At 49.4% G+C, this 13,572-nt stretch overlaps 1 protein-coding gene across 1 annotated transcript in view; it reads right to left on the bottom strand.

Moving 5' to 3' along the window:
• The window catches only part of LOC135520375 (multiple C2 and transmembrane domain-containing protein 1-like), a 268,937-nt gene that overhangs the window by 48,839 nt on the left and 206,526 nt on the right, over positions 1-13,572 (bottom strand). The window lies entirely within an intron of this gene.

Genomic DNA, 13,572 nt, shown 5'->3' on the forward strand with positions numbered 1-13,572 from the left:
GAAAGCAATGATGAAAGATAAATCATTCCATACAGTATGTATCTGGGAATGCTGAAGTGAGGATCAGGATGTGGAAGAAAATAGGTTTTCATGGAAACACTTGCCCTTGCCTTCCTGTCTGTGAATGACGAGAAGTTAACTCTAAAAAGAAGAGTTGTGAAAAGTTTTTTATTTTTATCTTTCTGATAAAAACCCATAAAGACCACCATAATGAGATATACAAGGCCTCTCAAATCACCTACAAGCGGCCTAAATAAATTATCTATACAATCCAAACACATGAAATTGATTCAAAACGCCAGACAACGTCAGACAGAGTCAGTAGTATCACACTTTTTTGTGCTGCCTGCCTGCGAAGTACTAGACCAGCACAGATCGTTACCCCCCCACCCTCCCCCGTCCCCGCATCTGTCAATCACACATCAAAGCTACAAGGACAGCAGGAGCAGCAGTACCATAAACAAACAGGCGCATCATTAACCTGTGAGCTGCCAAGAGCTGTATTTATCTTGTCTCATAACCCCTACCCCACCCCCGCCCTGCCTCCGCAAACAAGTTGGAGAAATCCAAAAACCACTGCTTCACAAAACAACAGCTTTTTCCCCTTTGTTTTATTAGAATAATAAACTTTAAAAAGTGACATAAGCTTATTATGTAAATACAGCTTATTGCTGAGACTAAGATGGCTTCAGCTCCAGTTGTGTGTGGAGGGAGTAAATAGTAGAGGAGCAGTGTCTGTTTATAGTTCAGTAGGGTTGGCTAACGGCTTCTTCTGGTATGGCAACTGCTTGGTATCTGACCGTAAGGTGCTACAGAGGGTAGTACGTATGGCCCAGTACATCACTGGGCCAAGCTTTCTGCAATACAGGACCTATATAATAGGCGGTGTCAGAGGAAAGCCCATAAAATTATTAAAGACTCCAGTCACCCAAGTCAAAGACTGTTTCTTCTGCTACCGTACGGCAAGTGGTACCGGAGCGCCAAGTCTAGAACCAAAAGGCTCCTTAACAGCTTCTACCCTCAAGCCATAAGACTGATGAACAATTAATCAAATGGCCACTAGTACTAATACATTGAACCCCCCCTCCATTTGTTTTGTACACTGCTGCTACTCACTGTTTATTATCTATGCATAGTCACTTTACCCCTACTTATAATTATTATTGTTATGTTATTGTGTTACTTTTTATAGATTTTTTCTTTAGTCTATTTGGTAAATATTTTCTTAATTCTTCTTGACCTGCACTGTGTCACGCCCTGATCCGTTTCACCTGTCCTTGTGATTGTCTCCACCCCCCTCCAGTTGTCGCCCATCTTCCCCATTATCCCCTGTGTATTTATACGTGTGTCCTCTGTTTGTCTGTTGCCAGTTCATCTTGTTTGTCAAGTTTTTTCTCAGCTCCTGCTTTTCCCCAGTCTCTCTTTTCTCACCTTCCTGGTTTTGGCCCTTGCCTGTCCGGACTCTGAGCCCGCCTGCCTGACCACTTTGCCTGTCCGGACTCTGAGCCCGCCTGCCTGACAACTTTGCCTGCTCCTGACCCTGAGCCTGCCTGCCGTCCTGTACCTTTGCCCCACCACTCTGGATAATCGACTCCTGCCAGCCTTGACCTGTCGTTTGCCTGCCCCTGTTGTTGTGATACACATTGTTACTTCAACACAGTCTGCACTTGGGTCTTACCTGAAACGTTATACACTGTTTGTTAAGGGCTTTAAGTAAGCATTTCACGGTAAGGTCTACACTTGTTGTATTCGGCGCATGTGACATATAAAGTTTGATTTGATTTGTTCCTGACCTGCGCTGCTGAGATAGTCTTTCTTTCTCTCTCCACCCCAATGACTCTTGAGGAATGGTCATCCAGGCTATGATTTCTGTCTCTTACACTCTGATCATGCTTAGAACAATGCCTTGTAATGCTTGTTCATGTTATTTTTTTTTAACTTATACTTTATGCCTTGTATGTGAATCCATTCATTTGATAAAGTAATTAAATACACTTGTATTTAGAATCCATTCTCAGACATTTCTTCACTGCATATTATTGGCTAATTGCTTCGTCTAATCATGAGTCGCATGTGAGGTATTTATAATATCATACATGATAAATATTACTACACAATGTGTTAGAATCAACAACCATAAAGGATGCACAAAAAAGGGATTTTTCCAAACACAGCATTTACTACAGTACACAGCACACTATCATACTGTAGGCCCCATGCGATCTAAAACAGAGCTATCAACTATAGATAGGCGTGACCCACAGAGACAGAGGGAATGATAGTCATTCCCCTGTTTTCTATTCCTCCGCCCGTCTAGCCTGCTGTAAAGAGAACAGCCTTGTTCACCGGCACGAGAGTGTGTACAATGTATAAACAAAAGGAAGGACATGTCATCTCATCAGCCCTGAAGATTTCCACAGCTAAACGCTGTGTCTCCGGAAGACATCAATTACCAGCCCCCCCAATTCTGTAATGATGAAGACTGTTTGTTTATCGTATCATTCAGCTGTTTATCCCCTTATCACATCGTCTGAATTACCATCATTACAACCCAACGCTTCAAAGACTCACTGATGACAGGATTGTGGATTGCTCACACCACCTGCAACGCGCTTCAATCCAACACTTTACCAAAGGGGAAATTAACATAGTCATAGCGTTCAAATCTTCTGAACGGTGCAGGTTATACTCACAGATTACAGAGGGTGCATGTATATATATACAAATATTCAGGTGAAATATGTCAAATACACAGCTTGTGAAATGTCTAAATACAGTATAGACCATTTAGTGTGAGTGGTGCTTGTGAACACATGCTCTGGAGGGCATGAGTCCTGCAGGGTTTATGTGTGTCTGGCTTGTTTAAAACCAGTTTATAGGGTCAGGGCCATGGCAAGCCATTTCCTCTGTTCAGTCATTAAGCCCCAGTAGGCCTCACATCCTGACACCTGTGTGCCCTAAAGGAGCAGGGAGCAGGCAGAGATATGGATGTACAGTAGGAAACTACAGCAGACTTTTCCTTGGCCTGCTGGCTGGGGGGAAGAGAGGGAATAGTAACACTACAGTGGATGTGGATACGCCGGACTACCACTCAGGGCTTAGATGGGTCGATGAACCTAAACACACACTCACGCACAAGGAAAACACACACACACATATACACAGGGATAAACACACACAAACTAGACAAGATAGAAATCACCCATTGCCATGCAAACCCCATCCCCCTCTCTCCCTCCAAACCCCACCAAGTCTCCCTCTCTCCCCTACCGCCAGGCTGGCTGAAGATAGCCGCTAGTGGAATGATAGCCGCTACGGGAATGATAGCCGCTAGGGGAATGACAGCCGCTAGGGGAAGGACAGCCGCTACGGGAATGACAGCCGCTACGGGAAGGACAGCCGCTACGGGAATGACAGCCGCTAGGGGAATGATAGCCGCTACGGGAATGACAGCCGCTAGGGGAATGGGGAATGACAGCCGCTAGGGGAATGGAATGACAGCCGCTAGGGGAATGATAGCCGCTACGGGAATGATAGCCGCTAGGGGAATGACAGCCGCTAGGGGAATGACAGCCGCTAGGGGAATGACAGCCGCTAGGGGAATGACAGCCGGGGAATGGGAATGACAGCCGGGGAATGACAGCCGCTAGGGGAATGACAGCCGCTAGGGGAATGACAGCCGCTAGGGGAATGACAGCCGCTAGGGGAATGACAGCCGCTAGGGGAATGACAGCCGCTAGGGGAATGACAGCCGCTAGGGGAATGACAGCCGCTGGGGGAATGACAGCCGCTAGGGGAATGACAGCCGCTAGGGGAATGACAGCCGCTAGGGGAATGACAGAATGGAAGGATGACAGCCGCTAGTGGAAATAGGGGAGCCGCTAGGGAATGACAGCCGCTAGTGGAATGACAGCCGCTGGCCGCTAGTGGAATGACAGGCTAGGGGAATGACAGGGCTGGGGGAATGACAGCCGCTGACAGCCGCTAGGGGAATGACAGCCGCTAGGGGAATGACAGGAATGACAGTGCTAGGGAATGAGGCTAGGGGAATGACAAGCCGCTAGGGGAATGACAGCCGAGGGGAATGACAGCCGCTGGGGGAATGACAAGCGGAGAGGGGAATGATGGCTAGGGGGAATGACAGCCGCTGGGGGAATAGGGGAATGACAGCCGCTAGGGGAATGGCTGGGAATGACAGCCGCTGGGAATGAGGGAGAGGGCATGGTATGTGTGGTAGAGAGAGGGCTGGTCTGTGGAGAGAGGGCTGGTATGTGTGGTAGAGAGAGGGCTGGTATGTGTGGTAGAGAGGGCTGGTCTGTGTGGTAGAGAGGGCTGGTATGTGTGGTAGAGAGGGCTGGTATGAGTGGTAGAGAGAGGGCTGGTATGAGTGGTAGAGAGAAGGCTGGTCTGTGTGGTACAGAGAGGGCTGGTCTGTGTGGTAGAGAGGGCTGGTATGAGTGGTAGAGATGGCTGGTCTGTGTGGTAGAGAGCAGGCTGGTCTGTGTGGTAGAGAGAGGGCTGGTATGTGTGGTAGAGAGGGCTGGTCTGTGTGGTAGAGAGGGCTGGTATGTGTGGTAGAGAGGGCTGGTATGTGTGGTAGAGAGGGCTGGTATGTGTGGTAGAGAGGGAGGGCTGGTGGTCTGTGTGGTAGAGAGGGCTGGGCTGGTATCTGTGTGGTAGAGAGAGGGCTGGTATGAGTGGTGTGTGGTAGAGAGGGCTGGTATGTGTGGTAGAGAGGGCTGGTATGTGTGGTAGAGAGGGCTATGTGTGGTAGAGAGGGCTGGTATGTGTGGTATCTGTGGTAGAGAGAGGGCTGGTATGTGTGGTAGAGAGGGTCTGGTAGAGAGGGCTGGTATGTGTGGTAGAGAGAGAGGGCTGGTATGTGTGGTAGAGAGGGATGGTATGTGTGGTAGAGAGGGCTGGTATGTGTGGTAGAGAGGGCTGGTATGTGTGGTAGAGAGGGCTGGTCTGTGTGGTAGAGAGGGCTGGTATGTGTGGTAGAGAGGGCTGGTATGTGTGGTAGAGAGGGCTGGTATGTGTGGTAGAGAGGGCTGGTATGTGTGGTAGAGAGGGGTGGTATGTGTGGTAGAGAGGGCTGGTATGTGTGGTAGAGAGGGCTGGTATCTGTGGTAGAGAGGGGTGGTCTGTGTGGTAGAGAGGGATGGTCTGTGTGGTAGAGAGGGCTGGTATGTGTGGTAGAGAGGGATGGTCTGTGTGGTAGAGAGGGGTGGTATCTGTGGTAGAGAGGGCTGGTATGTGTGGTAGAGAGGGCTGGTATGTGTGGTAGAGAGGGCTGGTATGTGTGGTAGAGAGAGAGGGCTGGTATGTGTGGTAGAGAGGGATGGTATGTGTGGTAGAGAGGGCTGGTATGTGTGGTAGAGAGGGCTGGTATGTGGTCTGGTATGGTGGTAGAGAGAGGGATGGTATGTGTGGTAGAGAGGGATGGTATGTGTGGTAGAGAGGGATGGTCTGTGTGGTAGAGAGGGATGGTCTGTGTGGTAGAGAGGGATGGTATGTGTGGTAGAGAGGGATGGTCTGTGTGGTAGAGAGGGATGGTATGTGTGGTAGAGAGGGATGGTCTGTGTGGTAGAGAGGGATGGTCTGTGTGGTAGGGATGGTATGGTGGTAGAGAGGGATGGTATGTGTGGTAGAGAGGGATGGTCTGTGTGGTAGAGAGGGATGGTATGTGTGGTAGAGAGGGATGGTATGTGTGGTAGAGAGGGCTGGTCTGTGTGGTAGAGAGGGCTGGTATGTGTGGTAGAGAGGGCTGGTCTGTGTGGTAGAGAGGGATGGTCTGTGTGGTAGAGAGGGCTGGTATGTGTGGTAGAGAGATGGTATGTGTGGTAGAGAGAGGGCTGGTATGTGGTAGAGAGGGCTGGTATGAGTGGTAGAGAGGGCTGGTATGTGTGGTAGAGAGGGCTGGTATGTGGTAGAGAGGGATGGTAGTGGTAGAGAGGGATGGTATGGTGGTAGAGAGGGATGGTGTGTGGTAGAGAGGGCTGGTATGTGTGGTAGAGAGAGGGCTGGTATGAGTGGGTAGAGGGCTGGTATGGTGGTATGAGGCTGGTATGAGTGGTAGAGAGAGAGGGCTGGTATGTGTGGTAGAGAGAGAGGGCTGGTATGAGTGGTAGAGAGAGAGGGCTGGCTGGTGGAGAGAGAGGGCTGGTAGTGGTAGAGAGAGGGCTGGTATGAGTGGTAGAGAGAGAGGGCTGGTATGAGTGGTAGAGAGAGAGGGCTGGTATGAGTGGTAGAGAGAGAGGGCTGGTATGAGTGGTAGAGAGAGAGGGCTGGTATGAGTGGTAGAGAGAGAGGGCTGGTATGAGTGGTAGAGAGAGAGGGCTGGTATGTGTATTAGAGAGAGAAGGCTGGTATGAGTGGTAGAGAGAGAGGGCTGGTATGAGTGGTAGAGAGAGAGGGCTGGTAGAGAGGGTGTGGTAGAGAGAGAGGGCTGGTATGAGTGGTAGAGAGGGCTGGTATGTGTGGTAGAGAGAGAGGGCTGGTATGAGTGGTAGAGAGGGATGGTATGTGTGGTAGAGAGAGAGGGCTGGTATGAGTGGTAGAGAGAGAGGGCTGGTATGAGTGGTAGAGAGAGAGGCTGGTATGAGTGGTAGAGAGAGAGGGCTGGTATGAGTGGTAGAGAGAGAAGGCTGGTATGAGTGGTAGAGAGAGAGGGCTGGTATGTGTGGTAGAGAGAGGGCTGGTATGTGTATTAGAGAGAGAAGGCTGGTATGAGTGGTAGAGAGAGAGGGCTGGTATGAGTGGTAGAGAGAGAGGGCTGGTATGTGTGGTAGAGAGAGAGGGCTGGTATGAGTGGTAGAGAGAGAGGGCTGGTATGTGTATTAGAGAGAGAAGGCTGGTATGAGTGGTAGAGAGAGAGGGCTGGTATGAGTGGTAGAGAGAGAGGGCTGGTATGAGTGGTAGAGAGAGAGGGCTGGTATGAGTGGTAGAGAGAGAGGGCTGGTATGAGTGGTAGAGAGAGAGGGCTGGTATGAGTGGTAGAGAGAGAGGGCTGGTATGAGTGGTAGAGAGAGAGGGCTGGTATGAGTGGTAGAGAGAGAGGGCTGGTATGAGTGGTAGAGAGAGAGGGCTGGTATGAGTGGTAGAGAGAGAGGGCTGGTATGAGTGGTAGAGAGGGATGGTATGTGTGGTAGAGAGGGATGGTATGTGTGGTAGAGAGAGGGCTGGTATGAGTGGTAGAGAGAGAGGGCTGGTATGTGTGGTAGAGAGAGAGGGCTGGTATGTGTGGTAGAGAGAGAGGGCTGGTATGTGTGGTAGAGAGGGATGGTATGTGTGGTAGAGAGAGGGCTGGTATGAGTGGTAGAGAGAGAGGGCTGGTATGTGTGGTAGAGAGGGCTGGTATGTGTGGTAGAGAGAGGGATGGGGTGGTAGAGAGGGATGGTATGTGTGGTAGAGAGAGATGGGTGTGGTAGAGAGGGATGGTCTGTGTGGTAGAGAGGGCTGGTCTGTGTGGTAGAGAGAGGGATGGTCTGTGTGGAGGGCTGGTATGAGTGGTAGAGAGAGAGGGCTGGTAAGAGGGCTGGTATGTGTGGTAGAGAGAGGGCTGGTATGAGTGGTAGAGAGAGAGGGCTGGTAAGAGGGCTGGTATGTGTGGTAGAGAGAGAGGGCTGGTAAGAGGGCTGGTATGAGTGGTAGAGAGGGATGGTCTGTGTGGTAGAGAGGGAGGGCTGGTATGTGTGGTAGAGAGAGGGTGGTGAGGGTGGTAGTGGAGAGAGGATGGCTGGTAAGAGGGCTGGTATGAGTGGTAGAGGGATGGTATGTGTGGTAGAGAGAGGGCTGGTATGAGTGGTAGAGAGAGAGGGCTGGTAAGAGGGCTGGTATGAGTGGTAGAGAGAGAGGGCTGGTAAGAGGGCTGGTATGTGTGGTAGAGAGGGGCAGGCGCCTGACTGAAGAAAGCACGTCCCCCCCACACACACACACACCTACACATACCTACACACACACCACACCACACACAGACACACACACCTACACACACACACAACCCAAACAGTCAGAGAGAGCAGCAACAGAACAACATCAAAGACTGCGGCAGAACACAGAACGGGAGTGCTGACACTGTTAACAACGACGGGTACAGAGGTTCACAAGGATAAAGAGGAGGAGGCTGGGAGACTCACCCCGCTATCAACACCGTCTGCCTGCCAGCGAAGAGGAGAGGAGTCGGGGCGGCACGGGGGAAATTAACGGGGCACAAACGCTCCCAGTCAAAAGTGACATGACCTTTTGATTTTGTCACCGACTGCCATGTCTACCTCTGTACTGAGGAGAACCTACCAGGCACCACCGAAGCCCTCTCTCCCTCTCTCCTTTTTGTCTACCTCTGTACTTAGGAGAACCTACCAAGCACCACCGAAGCCCTCTCTCCCTCTCTCCTTTTTGTCTACCTCTGTACTGAGGAGAACCTACCAGGCACCGCCGAAGCCCTCTCTCCTTTTTGTCTACCTCTGTACTGAGGAGAACCTACCAGGCACCACCGAAGCCCTCTCTCCCTCTCTCCTTTTTTGTCTACCTCTGTACTGAGGAGAACCTACCAGGCACCGCCGAAGCCCTCTCACCCTCTCTCCTTTTTGTCTACCTCTGTACTGAGGAGAACCTACCAGGCACCGCCGAAGCCTTCTCTCCCTCTCTCCTTTTTGTCTACCTCTCTACTGAGGAGAACCTACCAGGCACCGCCGAAGCCTTCTCTCCCTCTCTCCTTTTTTGTCTACCTCTGTACTGAGGAGAACCAACCAGGCACCGCCGAAGCCCTCTCTCCCTCTCTCCTTTTTGTCTACCTCTCTACTGAGGAGAACCTACCAGGCACCGCCGAAGCCTTCTCTCCCTCTCTCCTTTTTGTCTAGCTCTCTGTATTTGGGACAGGGCCACTGTGGTGGTTTTCCTTTGGTTTGAGTGAAGACAAGCGGAGCCACCCTGCTCTCATCCTTTTCTTCTTCATCAAAATATGGGCTGGCCGGTGGGTGAGAGGCAGAGAGAGAGAGAGAGAGCGGCAGAGAGGCAGAGAGAAAGAGAGAGAGGCAGATAGTGAGAGAGGCAGAGAGAGCGAGAGACAGAGAGAGCGAGAGAGACAGAGACAGAGACAGAGACAGAGACAGAGACAGAGAGAGAGAGAGAGAGAGAGAGAGAGAGAGAGAAAGAGGGAGATCACCGGCATCTTTCTGCACCATGACAGCTCATGCTATAATGAACACCTCCACAACATCTGGTAAAGAGTTTTCCAGGCTAGTGGCTCGACAGTGCCGGTCAGTCTTCCAAGGACGGTCATCCAGGCCTACAGCTTTTCCATTGCAGCTGCGCTGTCCCCCACTTGACTGAGCTCAGCCACCCGGCAACCTGCCCCAGCAATAACCCAGAGACAGAACCCACCATACGGTTCCACGTTTCCAGGATGGGAAATGGGTGACTTAACACTTTAGGGGTAATAGTAATGTTAGTGATGGTGGTGGTAGTGGTTCTGGTGGTAGTGGTGCTGTTGATAGTGGTGCTGGTGTTAGTGGTACTGGTGGTGGTGGTGCTGTGGTAGTGATTCTGGTGGTTCTGGTGTTATTGGTGCTGGTGGTAGTGGTGCTGATGATAGTGGTAATGGTGGTAGTGGTGCTGGTAATGGTGGTGCTGATGGTATTGGTACTGATGGTATTGGTGCTGATGAGATTGGTGCTGTTGGTAGTGGTGCTGGTAATAGTGGTGCTGGAGGTATTGGTGATGGTGATAGTGGTGCTGGTTGTAGTGGTGCTGGTACTGGTGGTGCTGATGATAGTGGTGCTGGTAAAATTGTTGCTGGTCGTATTGATGCTGGTGAAAGTGGTAGTGCTGCTGGTGAAATTGTTGCTGGTAGTATTGGTGCGGGTTAGAGTGGTGCTGGTAGTGGTGGTGCTGGTGTATTGTAGGTGCTGGTGGGATTGTAGGTGCTGGTTGTGGTGGTGCTGGTGGTATTGTAGGTGCTGATGGTAGTGGTGCCGGTATAAGTTGTGCTGGTGGTATTGTAGGTGCTGTCATCCTATTTTTGTCTTCAGACACTAGTCTACACTATCACCTCCCCACAGTAGGGGTCTCTCATAAAAAGCAGAGGGCCAGTTTGTAAGCTTGAACAGCTTTCCATTTTCAAGTAACTTTGAGATCCATAATTTTTCAACTGCAATGCAAATGGCAAACAATGATGCTGTGGTCAGACAAACTGTCTGTAGCTGTAATGATGTCTTAGGACCCTGTCTAAACAACTGTAATCTCTCCCTCCACCTCTCCTGTCATAGCTCACATGGCCCAGCAGTGCCTGCTATGTTAATCATAACTTTCCTCCATAACAAGCCACACACAGCCTTGGAGAGGGTCACACACAGGGCACCTAATGGTGCAACAGTTGACAGACATGATAACAGGGTTAGAGGTCAGAGGACGACAGTTTAAAAGCAGGGGTCAGTGACATTGTTGCTTCACCAGGCCTTTAATAGCTGGTCTAAGGCCAGCTTTTCTGTTCAGCACATCTACTGGTCAAGGTTCAGGCCTGGCTAGGGATAACTGACCTAAGAGCACCAGTGACCCTGAGGAGAAAATTACAGCATGTAGAAATACAGTGACTGTTTGTCCCCCCCCCAGAATGGGAAACACTGACTCAAAACAAACAGACACACCAGTTGTATACATGAAGAGCTTGGCGCATGCCTGTTTGTTTAGCATGGTTTTCATATAACATTCCTTTCCACACATCCCACAGTCCGTCTCTCTTGCTATTGTCTGGTTGGTTGTGACTGCTGTGTGTGTCTCTAGAGGGCTCATATTACTAGAAGGTGAAATGACTGCCTGCCTGCCTGCCTGCCCGCCTGCCTGCCCACCTGCCTGCCCGCCTGCCTGCCTGCCTGCCTTGGCTGTCTTGTTTGTCTTTCTGTCTTTCTGTCTTTCTGTCTGTCTGTCTGTTGTCTGTCTGTCTGTCTGTCTGTCTGTCTGTCTGTCTGTCTGTCTGTCTGTCTGTCTGTCTGTCTGTCTGTCTGACTGACTGACTGACTGACAGTGTGAAGACAACAGCTGAGCCCAAGTGGGAGATGCAGGGTGATAAACTCCTAGAATGACCCTTACAACATGTCACAGCTCCTCAACCATCACAAAGAGAGGAAAGGAGGAGGAGGGGCAGCCTCATCACATTCAGTTCCACCTATCCTCAGCAACTAATATCACACGCCAAGACAAGAGACTGCTGATTTTCTACAGAGGACATCTTTTGTGCCAGCAATAGTGCATGTTCCCTCAGAAGTAAGGTGGGGATAAATGTTAAACAATTAAACAAATGTTCCTGTATATACAGTACACTCCTTATATCACCAACAAGCACGCACACTAACAAATGCACAAAGCACGCACACTAACAAATGCACAAAGCACACACACTAACAAATGCACAAAGCACGCACACTCATGCAGACACAAGCACAAACAAACACACACACACACACACACACACACACACACACGCACACACGCACACACGCACACACACACACACACACACGCACACACACACCATCCCCGGAGTTGATAAAAACAAACTTCCACTATTAACCCTCCACCATCTAGTCCCTCCAGCTCCCCTGTCCCCCCAGCCCCACCATTAACCCTCCACCATCTAGTCCCTCCAGCCCCCTGTCCCCCCAGCCCCACCATTACCCCTCCACCATCTAGTCCCTCCAGCCCCCCTGTCCCCCCAGCCCCACCATTAACCCTCCAACATCTAGTCCCTCCAGCCCCCCTGTCCCCCCAGCCCCACCATTACCCCTCCACCATCTAGACCCTCCAGCCCCCTGTCCCCCCAGCCCCACCATTACCCCTCCACCATCTAGTCCCTCCAGTTCCCCCACCCCCACCATTAACCCTCCACCATCTAGTCCCTCCAGCCCCCTGTCCCCCCAGCCCCACCATTACCCCTCCACCATCTAGTCCCTCCAGCCCCCCTGTCCCCCCAGCCTCCAGCCCCACCATTACTGCTATGGAGGTAAAGAAATAATGAAATCCTTTTTTGTCAAATGTTTTTGGTCAAGCAATGCTGCCATCTACAGGGGGACATGTACAGAGCATTGACACAGAGGCGAAACACAGAAATACACTAGCGACTATGCTCCATGATGTGCATACTGTTATGTATGTGTCCTTTCCATTTTTAAAAGAGATATCTTCCACTTCCTTCCGTTGAAAAATACATTTATTGGTTGCTATTAATTGTGACCCAGCTACAACATCTGCACTGGCAAAACACATTTATTGTATGCCTGAAGAACACATCCACTGTATGCCTGAAGAACACATCTACTGTATGCCTGAAGAACACATCTACTGTATGCCTGAAGAACACATCAACTGTATGCCTGAAGAACACATCTACTGTATGCCTGAAGAACACATCTACTGTATGCCTGAAGAATCTACTGTATGCCTGAAGAACACATCTACTGTATGCCTGAAGAACACATCTACTGTATGCCTGAAGAACACATCTACTGTATGCCTGAAGAACACATCTACTGTATGCCTGAAGAACACATCTACTGTATGCCTGAAGAACACATCTACTGTATGCCTGAAGAACACATCTACTGTATGCCTGAAGAACACATCTACTGTATGCCTGAAGAACACATCTACTGTATGCCTGAAGAACACATCTACTGTATGCCTGAAGAACACATCTACTGTATGCCTGAAGAACACATCTATGCCTGCTTTCCTCTTCATCTGCCATGAGTGTTGCTGTAGAAAACATGAAATAACATCCAATAAATTCCTAATTCTCTGGTAATACTAAAACTAGTAGATTCACAGCAACATTCATTAAATCCTGCTCTATATATTTCCAATTCAAGGCCATAAGAAGTTCATTCTACTTGTTGTTTTCATTGTTTTAACGGCTATCTGTTCCAAATCCCGCAAATTCTTTTTAACTGCGCACTCGTGAAAAATGAGGTAATATATTTTGAGAGACGGGGAACTGCAGACTCTTCCCTGTGCATTCTAAGGTAGTCTGGAAACACACTTATTAAAATTAATCACTTCATTGTTCACGCTCGCACCACTCTCTCACGACTCTCCAGGTGCACCTCGGCAATGATTAAAACATGTCCACTTCTCCGTGACATTGCTTTGACACTGTTTAATTGGAATAAGAGATAAAAAATAGATGAATTAAATAAATATACAACCAGGTAAGTGGCATAACGTTGCTCAAGGTGACAAGCTATTACGTCCTCTCTTTGCCTCAAAATATGCAAAGGAAGAATTTGGGAGCGATTCTTCAAAGTTCAAGGCACTTGGCATTTCTCATTCAGAAACGCAGACAGAATTTCTCTCACAGTGTCTATTTCTTGGTTGTATTATTTTGGGATTTTTTAAATTCTTCTTTACTATATCCAGAGGGAAGGTGCCAATTAAATAAGTCCACTCCTTAGTCTCTTCCTGTTACCTCCAAGTTTACTGAATTTTTTACTAATTATTTGTTTAAATGCATTTACAATAATGGTGTCTAAGAACAAACACATTGTATATTTTCTATGTAGGGGTTTTGTAAATGTGTCA

The sequence above is a fragment of the Oncorhynchus masou genome, chromosome 1 (assembly GCF_036934945.1).
Source record: "Oncorhynchus masou masou isolate Uvic2021 chromosome 1, UVic_Omas_1.1, whole genome shotgun sequence".
In the NCBI taxonomy this organism is placed as follows: domain Eukaryota; kingdom Metazoa; phylum Chordata; class Actinopteri; order Salmoniformes; family Salmonidae; genus Oncorhynchus; species Oncorhynchus masou.